The 15,158-nt window shown below is 39.6% G+C and overlaps 1 protein-coding gene across 1 annotated transcript in view; it reads right to left on the bottom strand.

The window, feature by feature from the left end:
* The window catches only part of b3glcta (beta 3-glucosyltransferase a), a 577,905-nt gene that overhangs the window by 402,632 nt on the left and 160,115 nt on the right, over window positions 1-15,158 (bottom strand). The window lies entirely within an intron of this gene.

Raw genomic sequence — 15,158 nt, 5'->3', positions numbered from 1 at the left:
TGGCAATTAAAAAAAGAACCATTTCACACAATTAATTATTGGTTGAAAGCAAAGAGAACTGTATGTAGTTGTTCTGTGATTACACTGCACACAGTCTGTTTCCCCATTTGTGCTAGAACTTGTGTGACACAACTCGAAAGACTATGACCCACAGGAAAAATGTTGCACAGATCTTTAGTTAACTTTTCTGCAAAGGTGGGAATAGATGCCTTTCATTTGTGAACATTTTTCTGGAGGATCCTGTATGCATATACACCTCTTACAATTACAATATGTATCATCACAACAAATTATGCAGGCATGTGGGTGGAGGAATGGAAGAAAAAAGGAAAACCAGGGGCCAGGGGTAGCCCCATTATCTCCTGAAATTTCTAACAACTCTGGTGCACTCTCCTGCATATTTTGGCAGTGTAACTACTTGTATTTCCTACACATATCAGTATAAATTCATAGCTCATAAATATGCATTAACATCTGTGAAATACATGCCTTTAAAGTATTAGAATGGAAATACTGGTGGCATATATGTCTTAATTAGAGAACAAAAAAAAAATCAAATGTCAAATATTTTAAAGTAGCAATTTTTCATTTAACTCAAAGCAGACACTGTATTTCTCATAAATGCACTAGTACAAACACCAGTTAGCAACACAGTTCAAAACACATACACACAGGATTATCTAACATTACCTAGATAACTAAATTTATCAACCACTAACGAGGTATCACTGCTTGGAGCATTGATCACCACAACTCTCAAGGTTGTGCTTAGCTGGTCCATAGCTGGATTGTTTTGAACTCCTGCTAGGAGCTTTCAGTGCTCTTCAAAACTGAAGCCTGTGCTTCAGGAGCTTAACCTTCAGGTGGTCCTTGTAGCGTTTCATCTGCCCTCCTCTGGACCATTTTCCTTCGCTCAGCTGGGAATAGAAGATCTCTTGGCAAAGTCTGCTTTGTTTGGATTACAAATTGTTCTATTTTGATGAAAGAGAGCAGGAGTCACAGCAACCAATTCATAAGTATGATGGTCTCACAAATAAACTTTGCAAGTCTTGGATATGGCAAGTGACCTACAGAACAGTACTTTGGTGTCTAATATGAAGTTCTTTAACTTATCAATCAACAGGAACCTCTTCATTGAGGCAAATGTCAAGCACGGCTTAAGATTAGCCCTTGAGGTCACTTGACATGTCGGGCAAGTTGGGGATGAGATCTACTTGCCACATAGCAAGTAAACCAATTTAACCAAGTAATTCATTATATATATATATATATATATATATATATATATATATATATTATATTGAGTATTTACTGATACAGAGTCCCAATGCAATATATATTACATGATATTGCACTTGAACAGAAACATATTGCAAGCACATTAAAAGTCTAATATGCATGCTTATCAGGTTAATAGCTCTGCCATGCATTAAAGGGAAAACATTAGTACAAAAAACTGTATTAACCCTCTGGGTTCCGAGGGCATTTTTTGGACAGTTCACTCGTGTGGCATAAATGTTTTATTGTTGCTGTTAACAACTCTCCCCGGCATCCCACAATCAAGTTTTATGGCTCTTTTTTTTCAGGACAACCTGTACTTTCAGAATATATATGCTATAGTGGTGTTTTATACATGTAATAAAGGTTTACAATCAGAAATAAGAAAGGAAAATAATTTTCACACACATTTATTCAAAACACACAGCAAACTATAATAAACAACTGTTTTGACACTTTCTAAAAGGTAATTTGAGGTCTTGTGTGAAAGACTGTACAATGAAAAGGTTCAAACAAAAAACTCAAATGCGCATTTTGAACAATATATACAAAATGGTCAATGCGTTTTGTCTTCATCTCAAAGCAATTTCTGTCTGCTATTACACAAAGGTCACATTACAAACATCTACTCCTATGAAGTTGACTGTGTGTGTTGACTGTGGCTGCCCTGAAAGCAGCTTTCACACTTCGAGGCTCATTCACAGTTTGTGGAGCGGCCCCTCCCCCTCACTCCATTGATATGGTAAACAGTGCTTTACGCCGAAGCGAGAGAGCTTGCCACAGGCTTATCCAATAACATTCACAGTCAAACTAGTGGAGCAATCCTGATGCTCACACACTCTTCGTTTGAGCATGTGAGATTGTCTGAAAGGCCGCCCGTCTGCTCACTTTCACTGCTCGCTGTGCGTAATGGCGCAGGGCACATTGGAGTCAGCAGCCAGGGGGCTATTCAAACGGGCCAACTAGTAACACATCACTCCTAAAAACAATCTTTGGTTTATCACGTGAGGTAAATCTGCCCTACGATTGGATTTTGGAAAACCATATGACGGTGAACCAATTTCGAATGGACACTCACATTGTGCATGTCATCACACAGCTTCTATGAGGAGTACAAAGATGGTGGATGGCTGGCTCAAAAGTCCGCAGAGTTAACCTTTCAGCAAAAATAGAGCAAGTTTCTATCTGATATCATTAAAAAGTTATTTAAAATTTAGTAAAACTTGGTCTCAGCCTTTGTATACGACGGCGTCGGCCCCAGAGGGTTAAAAGCTACTCCTGTTGTTTTTATTTATACTTATTTATTTTTTGTTAAAGAAAAAAAATATTTTGTATAATGTTCCTAAATTCCACTTAGCACAGAACTGTAAAAGTAAAACTAGCACACTAGCATGACACTGACTGAATGTTTTATTTATTAAAAATATATTCATCATCATTATTATTATTGCCATTGTTATGTCTTCAAAAGTGGATCTTTTCTCTGGGGGTTTCAAGTCATCTTGGCAACAGTGCAGGATGTTGTGTAGTGAGCAAACAGTGCATCCGGACAGTATTCAGAACACTTCATTTTCCCACATTTTGGTACTTTACAGCCTTAATCCAAAATGAATGAAATGCATTTCTTTCCTCAAAATTCTACACACAACACACCATAATGACAAAGTGCAAAAAGATTTGTTGAGATTTTGAAAAATTTTTAAAAACAAAAAAAATAAGTAATTACATGTACAATTTCATAGCCTTAAGAGTGTGCATATCATGAATGCTTGGTCTTGTTGGATTTGGCTATGAATTGGGCTTTTAGTAAAAAAAAAGTAGAAAAGGGGGTGTTCACAATAATAGTAGCATCTGCTGTTGACGCTACAAACTCAAACTATTATGTTCAAACTGCTGTTTTAGCAATCCTGTGAATCACTAAACTAGTATTTAGTTTTATAACCACAGTTTTTCATGATTTCTTCACATCTGCGAGGCATTAATTTTTCTGGTTTGGAACCAAGATTTTGCTCATTTACTAGTGTACTTGGGGTATTTGTCTTGTTGAAACACCCATTTCAAGGGCATGTCCTCTTCAGCATAAGGCAACATGACCTCTTCAAGTATTCTGACATATCCAAACTGATCCATGATACCTGGTACGCGATATATAGGCCCAACACCATAGTAGGAGAAACATGCCCATATCATGACGCTTGCACCACCATGTTTCACTGGGCCCTTGGACCCAAAAATAACAATTTTACTCTCATCAGTCCACAAAATATTCCTCCATTTCTCTTTAGGCCAGTTGATGTGTTCTTTGGCAAATTGTAACCTCTTCTGCACATGTCTTTTATTTAACAGAGGGACTTTGCGGGGGATTCTTGCAAATAAATTAGCTTCACACAGGCGTCTTCTAACTCTCACAGCACTTACAGGTAACTCCAGACTGTCTTTGATCATCCTGGAGCTGATCAATGGGTGAGCCTTTGCCATTCTGGTTATTCTTCTATCCATTTTGATAGTTGTTTTCCATTTTCTTCCACGTGTCTCTGTTTTTTTGTCCATTTTAAAGCATTGGAGATAATTGTAAATGAACAGCCTATAATTTTTTGCACCTGCGTATGTTTTCCCCTCTCCAATCAACTTTTTAATCAAACTACGCTGTTCTTCTGAACAATGTCTTGAACATCCCATTTTCCTCAGGCTTTCAAAGAGAAAAGCATGTTCAACAGGTGCTGGCTTCATCCTTACATAGGGGACACCTGATTCACACCTGTTTGTTCACAAAATTGACAAACTCACTGACTGAATGCCACACTACTATTATTGTGAACACCCCCTTTTCTACTTTTTTTTTTTTTTTTTACTAATAGCCAAATTTCATAGCCTTAAGAGTGCAAATATCATGAATGCTTGGTCTTGTTGGATTTGTGAGAATCTACTGAATCTACTGGTACCTTGTTTCCCATGTAACAATAAGAAATATACTCAAAACCTGGATTAATCTTTTTAGTCACATAGCACTACTATTATTCTGAACAATACTGTAGGTCGTTTGACCTAATGTTTTTTCTTAAAATATCAGAATTAGAAATTTTACACTCTTCTATGACCCTTCTAAACATGTACTGGTCATTCTGAGCATATTGAGTACCTTGGAAACTCTATGGCTGCTGCAGTTTAGAAAATACAGCTGTATTTGAAGTAACACTCGGGACGAGTGGTCATTTTCGAGCTGTTACATTCTTGTCTCAGCGCGGTCCTAGACTAACTTTGTTCATGTAAATGTGGAGCTGATGAGTAGGACTGAGAAAGGAGAGCCTGAAGACCATCAAACAGTTCCCCTATAATGTTTTCAGTTGAGCGGCTACTTTCTTCCATGAACCTGGAAAGAAGCCTCTCTTCTCTTTCCAGATTCCTCTTGTGCTGCTGTTGTATGTTGTCCAGGAAAGATCTCTGCTGGGCTGACTGATCACCCAGGAGCTTGGCATAACCAGATGATGGCTTTCGATCTAGAAAGAATGTGTAATTTCAACTGCCAAAGAAAATGTTTTTCTTTTTGTGGATCTCTCAGTTGTATTATACCAAAGAATCATCCTGCTTAACTCATCCACACGGCTTTTAACTTCACAACGCTCAAAACAGGAAAACAAAATTGAAATAAACATATGTTTGTGTCTCAACTGTCTAAAGGATATTAACTGTCATATTTTGCTGGAACTTTGTAATATTACCATTTCTAAAATATAAAGCACTCCAATTAAATAAATAAATATGCAATGACTTTGTACAATATTTTTTCAACAAGCGCGCCACGTGGCTTCTGGTCCTATTGGCGGTGGAGGTGGCGGCCATCGTGCCTTTTCAGTTGGGTCTGTCTGCTCAGGGTGGGTTGGGTGCCTGGACAGGGGGTGGTGCCTCTACCCGGGGCTCGGGTGTGCGTGGCCCCCTGTGCCCCGGCCTCTCCCTCTGGGTTTGTGGGGTCTGCCTGTCTCCCCTTGGCTCCTCGGCTGCCCCTGCCGGTCCGGGGTCTCATCCTGCACCTTCCCTGGTTCAGGGACCTCCAGGCTGGGCGGCCCGTCCATCTGCGGCTCCCTGGCCCCCTGTCTCCCCTGTTGGTTTGCTCCTCCCTGGCCTTCGGTGCTCTTCCGGGGCTGCGCACCTCCCCCGTCTCGTGGTTTCCCTGGCACCTCCGCCGGATCTGGGGTTGGGCTGGGGGCCCGGTGGGGCTGGTGTGGGTGGCCTCCTCCCCTTGCCGCGCCTCTCCTTCTGCATGCTGCTTGGGGTTGGGCCTCACATGTCACACCCTTTTAATGCACTTCACCAGGTTAGCACCTGCACGCACATCATATTGGGTTGTAAGTAGCACATTGTAGGGTTCACATTATTTGCGGTAGGGTGTTGGGGATGGGTTTGCAGGGCAGTCTGTGGCGCAGTCCAGGCTCCGTGAAGGAGATTTGTTGTCAATGGATACAGGTGGCTCCTCATCCAAATTTATTATTTTGGTGACCCGTTATTTTGGGGCCCAATACACTAATTCAATTTGGGAGATTAATTACTTATTTACTACAACTAAATACTACATATATTGGGTCCCCATTGAGAGGCCTGAATATATGTAAAGCAAAGTGTCTCCACTCAAATCAATAAAATAATAACGCTACATATATATTGGTGTCCCGTGTGGAAGCATAAAGATTTAACCAAAATGCTCTGTGTGAGCGCGATTCAGTAAATAAATTATTAATAAATTTATTCCAATAAATTTATTAATATCGTTACATTTTCCATTAATTCATAATAAGAGAAGCTGGTTGGGAGCTGCACCGCTTCTGCTCGTTTTTAGCTTCTCCTTGTCTAAAGCGTTCGTTGCTTCCCAGCAGTTTTTAATTTGCTCTACTGACCTGCTGACTCCGGACACAAGTCTGTGCTGCCAACTTACGTCCGTCAAGCTTTTCCACTTATTTTAAATTCTTTTAATACGTTGAGGAGGAGTGTTGTCTCTTGTAAAGTCCAGCTGCGTTTTTTTCAGTTGCCATTTCCGCGAACACATAGCAGGAAGCGTCACGTGGTGATGAGACGTAACAGACATGTGCAACAAGGCTCCTCACAGGCAGACAATCCGACGTGCCATTTACATGGAATGTGATCGGGTTAAAACAGAGTTACACCACCTCCTCTGACCTGATCGTAATTTCGATCGGATTGGGCGAATCTAATCAGATGGAGCTGTTAACATGGCATGATTCTGATCTGATTGTTCAATCTGATTGTTCAATCAGATTACTTTTGGTCCATGTAACCGCAGCTATTGTCAGGCATCAGGTTTGGAGGAAACAAGACACAATCCCAAGATGAATGCAGCAATGTACAGAAACATTCTTGACCTCAGACTGCGGTGACGGCTCATCGTTCAGTAGGACAATGATCCTCAGCACACAGCCAAAATATTAAAGGAGTGGCTTCAGGACAACTCTGCGAATGTCCTTGAGTTGCCTAGCCAGAGCCCAGACCTGAATCCAATTGAACATCACTGAGAGATCTGAAAATGACTGTACACAGACACTCCCCATCCAACCTGATGGTGCTTGAGAAATGCCGTCAAGCTTGTGGCATCATATTCAAGAAGACGTGAGGCTGTAGGTGCTGCCAAAGGTGCATCAACAAAGTATTGAGCAAAGGGTGTGAATATTTCTCTACGTGATTTTAGTTTTGTTTTTTATTTATAATAAATTTACAAAAATAAAAAAAATAAAAAAATATTGTTTTTTGATGTTATTATGGGGTGTTGTTCGTAAAATTTTGAGGGGAAAATGAATTTACTCCATTTTGGAATAAGGTAACATATAAAAAAAAAGTGGAAAAAGTGAAGCGCTGTGAATACTTTCTGGATGCATAGTCGGCTATTGAGCACTTTAGTTGTGGTAGTTGTAGTAGTAGGTGGAGGAGTAGTAGTTAAGGGGAGAGATACTCATTTGCTGCAGAACTGAGCCAAACGTGGCACACAGGGAGTGACAGGTGATTGAGCACTGTAATAATAGTAGCAGTAGTAGTCGTAGCAGTTAAGGGAAGAGACATTTTTGTCCTTCATCATCATTGGCAAGTGAAGTTCTGTGAATACTTTCCAGGTGCACTGTAGTTCTCCCTTCCAGTGAGTAAAAACTAAAGAATTGTTTCAGGTACAGCTTTGAGTTCAACAGGAAATTTGCCTGTCAGTGGTGTAAAAAATGTGTAAAATTTACCTAAAAAAAAAAAAAAAAAAAAAAAAAAAAAATCACTGTAGCAATTTAGCCCACAGAAACTGTAAGTGCATGTAACTGGGTGTATTCTCTTGGTTTTGTTATTAAATGTTACTCATATAATACTAGTACATTCTGCTGTCAGATTTTATTAAAAAAATAATAATTTTTCACTCATTTTACTCCTCCTTATATAAATCTGAATCTCCACCTGATACTACAGAAATGAACCTATTCCTAGATGGTCTCAATTTCCCAGTGATAAACCTAGTTTCTCTTAAAGAACTTGACTTACCATTGACGGTAGAAGAAATAAATCTTGCTATGAGATGCATGCAAAACAATAAGGCTCCTGGCCCAGACGGGTTTCCAGTTGAGTTTTTTTTTTTTAATTTCAGGATAAATTGTCCCCATTATTGCATGCTGTGTATATGGAATCACTACAAATGGGAACTCTTCCACCCACTTTAAGACAAGCATCCATAAGTCTCCTCTTAAAAAAAGATAAGGATCCGGATCTCTGTAGTTCCTACAGACCTCTGTCACTGATAAATGTGGATGCTAAGATCCTGGCTAAAGTCTTGGCCAATCACCTGGAAAATATTGTACCATCTATTGTTTCACCTGAGCAAACTGGATTTGTTAAGGGGCGGCAGCTCTTCTTTAATGTTCGTACACTTTTAAATATTATCTATTCCAGAACTAATGTAGCAATACCCAAAGCAGTGATCTCAGTCGACGCTGAAAAAGCATTCGACAGGGTTGAATGGGACTACTGTTCGCTGTTTTAAAGAAATTTTACCTGGGAGATGGGCTCATTTCGTGGATCCGTCTCCTTTACACATCTCCACAAGCTAATATTTCCACCAATAATATCCAATCAAATTTTTTTCTCTCTTGCCCGTGGCACCAGACAGGGGTGTCCTTTATCTCCCCTATTGTTTGCAATAGCTATAGAGCCTTTGTCAATCTTTTTGCGCTCGTCCTCCATTTTTACTGAGATTACTTGACTGGGTACAGAGTTTAAGCTATCACTCTATGCCGATGATTTATTGTTATATGTCTCTGATCCCGTTCTATCCATCCCAAAAATTTTATCTGTTTTTCAGAGATTTGGATCATTTTAGGGCTACAAGGTGAATATCTCTAAAACTGAATGCTACCCTGTTAATGCTTCAGCATTACAACTCAAACAATCCGATATTCCTTTTAAATTGAGCACGTCTGGCTTTAAGTACCTATGGATCAATGTAATCAGAACATTAAATTCCCTTTTTTCTGCCAACTTCTTGCCTTTAATGTCTAAAGTTAAATCTGACTTCCAAAGATGGGGGAGCTTAACTCTTTCTTTAATTGGAAGAATTAATGCAGTCAAAATGAACATCTTGCCCAAGTTTTTATTTTTATTCCACTGTCTCCCACTTTTTTTGCCTAAACAGTTCTTTAATACAATTGATCAAACTATTTCTCACTTCTTATGGGGTGGAAAGGTACCCAGGATCCGCAAATCCATACTTCAGAGATGTAAATTCAATGGCGGATTGTCACTTCCAAATTTTCAATTATATTATTGGGCTGCACATATTCACAAGACCTCATTTTGGTTCAGATCAATAGATTTGCCATGGTGCAATTTAGAGGCACAGTCTTGTGATTCATCCTCCTTTATCGCTTTGCTTACCTCTTCTATTCCATCCAATCTCTCCGGCTTTACAAATAACCAAGTGGTTCATTCCACACTCAAAATTTGGTATCAATTTAGGAGGCATTTTAAATTCAAGTCTACCTCTACTTTAACTCCTTTATTGAGGAATCATTTATTTCAACCTGCGATTACAGATTCAACCTTTTTTGCTTGGCATAATAAAGGATTGAAACGTTTTAAAGATCTTTAGAAGGATGGTATTTTTCACAGCTTCTCAGATCTCTCAGTAGAACTTAATCTTCCACCATCTCATCTTTTTCGTTCTTTTCAAATTAAACAATGTGCTAAGGTCTTGTTTCCAGTTTTTCCCTCAATACCACCAAGTCTACAGTGGGAAGACCTTCTAAGCCATGACCCACTTCAGAAGTCACTCATATCTAAAGTTTATAATCAGATTTTGTCCTTTGATTGCACACCAGTCACCGAAGTCAAGGCTGCCTGGGAACAAGAACTGGGCTTGAATTTGGAAAATAACTGGTGGGACACTGCTCTTAAAAAAATTTATACAAGCTCAGCTTGTGCTCGTCTCACCCTCATACAGTTTAAAGTACTGTTCAGAGTCCATTATTCCAAAGCTCGACTCTCACAAATCTATTCCACTGTCATTGACAGTTGCGACAAATGCCAAGCTCCATTTTGTAATTTAACTCATATGTTTTACTCCTGCTCTTTGCTTTCTCGCTTCTGGCAGAACTACTTTGATACCATGTCAAAAATACTTTCAAAGACCATAAAAATATCACCCCATGTTGCCATATTCGGGCTCCCAGAAGACCATACCAGGTTTACCTCTAACCAATTAGATATTTTAGCTTTCACTTCTCTATTGGCAAGACGGCATCTTCTTCTTCATTGGAAGTCAACTAAAGTGCCCTCTGGTGATCAGTGGCTCAATGACATCATGTCTTTTTTAAAGCTGGAGAAGATTAGATATTCAGTGAAAGGTAACTGACAAATTTTATAACAAATGGCTTCCATTTTTAACATTCTTTCGCTCTCTAAACTCTTTCCCTCATGATTGATGGACCAACTCTCCTCCTCTCTCTCTCTGTTAAAAATATTTTTAGTATTCTCATAATTTCATTATTTTTTTATTTGTTATGAGCATATTATTTTATCTTATTTCCCCTTTTTTTGTTTATTTATTTATTTATTTATTTATAGTCTTACTTCGTTTGTTTTGCCTTTTCATGTTCCAGTTCCTGTTCAAACAGAAAACCTTAGGAGGCAGATTATTATATGCATTATTTTTTATTCAATGTGATGCACAGTATTTCTATTATACTGATTGTGTTTATTGAGAGTTGCATTGCAGATGTGATGTGATCATTGTAAGTATGACATTAGTTCCTGTGCCTTACCTCCTAATAAAAATATTGAAAAAAAAAAAAACAATTTTTGAAAGTGTCCCATCATCTTGCAACATTTTCCCAAATCACTGTAACCATTGTACAATGATGCTTCCCATCCACTGAAGCTTGTTCTCTCCCTTGCCCAAGGAAACATGGAAACACAAGTCAGAAGTGAACCACGAAACCTTTTAATAAATGTGCACCTGGCTGTACTAACCTCTCTTGCGAAAACCACAGTGTTATGACTAAACTAACTTTTCTTGGTGTAAACACCACATGCAAATGCAACTCAGAAGAAAAAACAGGCATCCAGAAACTGAAGAGTTGGTGGTTCAAATCATGTTGAATGCCTCACATTCAAACAGTCTGTTATGAGATGAGAAACCCTTACATAAAAGTTCTCCCTTATTAGAAAAAAAAAAAAATTGAAGTAGATTTTATGAATGACAAATGAAGAACATTAACTGAACAAAGCAAGACAATATACCCAGTTAAGTAGAGAAGCTTGACTCTTCGACTGGACTGGTCGAAGAGTCAAGCTTCTCTACTATGGAAACCACCTGGACAACTGAGAGCCGACACAGAAACATACTCATTTAAATTTACTTGGAATTTCTCTGTGGAAATTGTTACCAAGTTTGTTTTAGGAAAATTTCACTCTACATTTTTTTTTTCTGTAACTTCAATTAAAAAAATTACCAGCTTCTAGGAAAGCCAAGCAGTATTTCAATGTGCCAGATCTCACCTTTTCTATACACTTGAATTTTTCCAAACATTCTTTGTCTTTATGCTTCTTGTGTAACTGCAATAGCAGCCAAGGGTTGACTGACCTTGAATGTTTTCTCCAAATCATTGATCAGGTTCAAAGTACTAGTGTCAAGCCACACCAGCTTGTGCTTTCTTCCAAATTGTTTTACAGCTATGAAAAATGCGGGAAAGTGCCTCATGGATCAGTTTTATTCCTTGCAGATTCTTGAGTATTGCTTCCCTTGCAAAATGCTCGCAACTGAAGCAGTGGCATAAACATATGACACAGTGAACCTGTGGCATTGGCCACCATCACCAAAGTGCCAATGCTGCAGAAAAAACCCTATTGCCAGATTAATCCATCAAGCTGCATTTTCAGATGCTCAGCCAAGGGACCAGGATCTGGTATTTGATACACCTTGCAACAGATGGCAAGATTTGCTGTATGTAACAAGTATGTGATCCACCTTGAAGCTAATTTTACTAACTTCAGTAGGGTAGTAAAAATTGTGGCTACTGTATGTCAGAAGGAGAGGCATTTACACTGAAGAAGAAAAAAAAAATGCAACACTTGTTTTTGCTCCTATTTTTCATGAGCTGAACTCGAAGATCTAAAACATTTTCTATAGACACAAAAGACCTATTTCTCTCAAATATTGTTCACAAATCTGTCTAAATCTGTGTTCGTGAACATTTCTCTATTGCTAAGATCATATAACCCACCTCACAGGTGTGGCATATGAAGATTCTGATTAGACAGCATGATTATTGCACAGATGTGCCTTAGGCTGTCACAATAAAAGGCCACTCTGAAATGTGCAGTTTTGTTTTATTAGAGGGACTGGGGGAGTCAGAAAACTTGTCAGTATGTGGAGTGACCACCATTTGCCACACACAGTGCAACACATCTTCACACAGAGTTAATCATGTTGTTGATTGTAGCCAGTGGAATGTTGGTCCACTCCTCTTCAATGGCTGTGTAAAGTTGCTGGATATTGGCAGGAACCGGAACATGCTGTCGTATACGCCAATCCAGAGCATCCCAAACATGCTCAATGGGAGACATGTCCAGTGAGTGTGCTGGCCATGCAATAAGTGGAATGATTTCAGCTTCCAGGAATTTTGCACAGATCCTTGCAACATGGGGCAGTGCATTATCATGCTGCAACATGAGGTGATGGTCATGGATGAATGGCACAATAATGGGCCTCAGGATCTCGTCACGGTATCTGTGCATTCAAAATGTCATCAATAAAATGCACCTGTGTTCATTGTGCATAACATAAGCCTGTCCACTCGATAAACCCCCCTTCACCATGGGCAACTCAATCCACAATGACATCAGCAAACCGCTCACCCACACAACGCCATAAACGCCATCTGCCCTGAACAGTGAAAACGGCGATTCATCTGTGCAGACAACACCTCTCCAACATGCCAGATGCCACTGAATGTGAGCATTTGCCCACTCAAGTCAGTTACGATGACAAAATGCAGTCAGGTCGAGACCCCAGTGAGGATGATGAGCTTGCAGATGAGCTTCCCTGAGATGATTTCTGACAGTTTGTGCCGAAACTGTCCAGGGGGTTAATCTCAGATGATCTTGTAAGTGAGCATGCTGGATGTGGAAGTCCTGGGCTGGTGTGGTATCATGTGGGCTCAAAAACTGCAACATCTGTGGCATTGTGCTGTGTGATAAAATTGGCCATTTCAGAGTGGCCTTTTATTGTGGCCAGCCTAAGGCACACCTGTGCAATAACCATGCTGTATAATCAGAATGTTGATATACCACACCTGTGAGGTGGGATGGATTATCTTGGCAAAGGAGAAGTGCTCAGGGCATGTGAGCAATATGAGAGCGAATCGAGTGCAGATGGCATGCTGTGTCAAGTCAAGAGGACCGACTGTAGCCAGAGCATGCGTAGGGTGGCATATTAGAAAAAAACTGGAGTGTCACCCTATTTGTCACATTGGCTCACTGCACTGTTGCATACCAGCAAGGAACTGGACACACCATGAGTCTAACGGCCCAGTCACACGGCACACGACGATTTCTGAACAAAGGGAAAAGGTAAAAAAGTCATAATTCGTTGAGAAAAGGTGGACGAAAGAGTTTTTATCACCGAACAATCTGCAAAGCAAGAGCGCAAAAGGGACGAAAGAGGAAATTAACAAAACCGAAGCTCACAATCTCGACGAAACGCGCCTGGAGCCACAGCTGCAGCAGTGTGTGTCTGCATCTCTGCGTTCCAGGACTCAGCGCTGGGACGGAGCTCATAGCGTCTGATTATCAGAATCCACACTGTCTGTTGACACGCTGCGCGCTCTGTCTTCCTCCAATTTAAAAAAAAAAAGTGTGCTGTGGTCACTGCTGTATCACTGTATTATGTTCTAAGCCATATATATTTATTTATTCATAACAGAAAACTGTCAAAATAAATATAAATATAAGTGTAAAGATGATTGAATATATCAGAGCAGTAATTAATCAGTGCGTGTGAACGCGCACATTGACTCACATGTGCGGTTATTCCACCAGCTGATCACTGATCCACAACGTGAATTCTGCCTTCCAGAACAGCTCTTTATATAATCATTTTGAGTCATCTACCTGTTGTCACATGTACAGAAGGGCTGGATTATCATTCCTACACTCATATTGTTTTATTTAATACAAAATAATAAGTGCACGCAGGAGCTCCTGCTGCCGCTGATGCTGCATTCAAGTACCGTTGAAAATTACAAAAGTTTTTGTTGTTTCAAATTCAACAGTTGCTTGTGGCAAAATAATTAATTATATCCACACAAAAGATTAATTCTGGCCTATGTAAGGTGCCTGAGCCCATTGAAGCTGCCCCCCCACACACAGATAAAAAAAAATCCAAGCAAGCAAGCTGAGTTTGCCCTGTAATTTCCAACGGTACAAGAAGCAGCAGCAGCCTCAGCGCTCACAAACCGGCTTCTGTGCTGTGTGAAATCGTTCAGCTGCTCCAGCGAAGTCAAATTAAACAATAACGTGAGAAAAACTAAACAACCAATTAAAAAACGTCAAGAACAACAGCAAAACGAGACAGACGAATTCAGGTTTTTGTTGCCCTTCGTTCAAATTTTTCAACAGTTTAAAAATCCTGACGTAGCGCCAGCTGCAGGAACGAGGCTGCATGAAGGTTAAATGTCAACGACAGTCAACAAAAGTCCAGATTTCTTGTTTCTTCAGGGCCTTGTCACCCTTCATTAAGTGCCGTGTGACTGGGCCTTTACTTTACTTTAACACATGGCTTTGATATTATTTAATCAGTGCTTGTTGAAATAAATAATTTCTGCCTGAATGTGAATTTGGCTGCTCACTTACTTTTATGCAAGGCTACAGTGGAAGCTGAAATAAAAAAAAGAATGCAGACTAATATTTTATTATTTATTTATTTTGACAGAATGGAGGACATTTTTTTGAAAGGAGATCAAATTGATCAGATCAGGCAGTGAAGTGCAGTGGGCAATATGGCACGTTCAAAAGACTCACTGTCTGTCAATCTCCTCTGGAAATATAATAAGCATCCATAATTCCATGAAAGCCATGCCACTCATTTCAACTGAAGACAGTTTTCAGATGTTAATGGATACATTCTAACTATGTTGAAAAGTTTTATTGTAACCGTGGAGGATAGCGCATTGACTGTACAGCGTACCACTGAAACAATTGCATGCCCAGAAGCTCTTGTGTCATGGCCTGTGTTCACATTTGTTTGAAGTCTGCACTAACCTGCTGTATAATACATAATGTAACACACATTTTTAGACTGCTATTGAAATATATCAGACCTGATTTCCTTGTGTGTGTGTGTGAGAGAGAGA

The sequence above is a fragment of the Thalassophryne amazonica genome, chromosome 4 (genome assembly GCF_902500255.1).
Source record: "Thalassophryne amazonica chromosome 4, fThaAma1.1, whole genome shotgun sequence".
Lineage (NCBI taxonomy): Eukaryota > Metazoa > Chordata > Actinopteri > Batrachoidiformes > Batrachoididae > Thalassophryne > Thalassophryne amazonica.
Note: the sequence above shows the minus strand (reverse complement) of the source record. Positions and strands in the feature narration are given on the sequence as shown.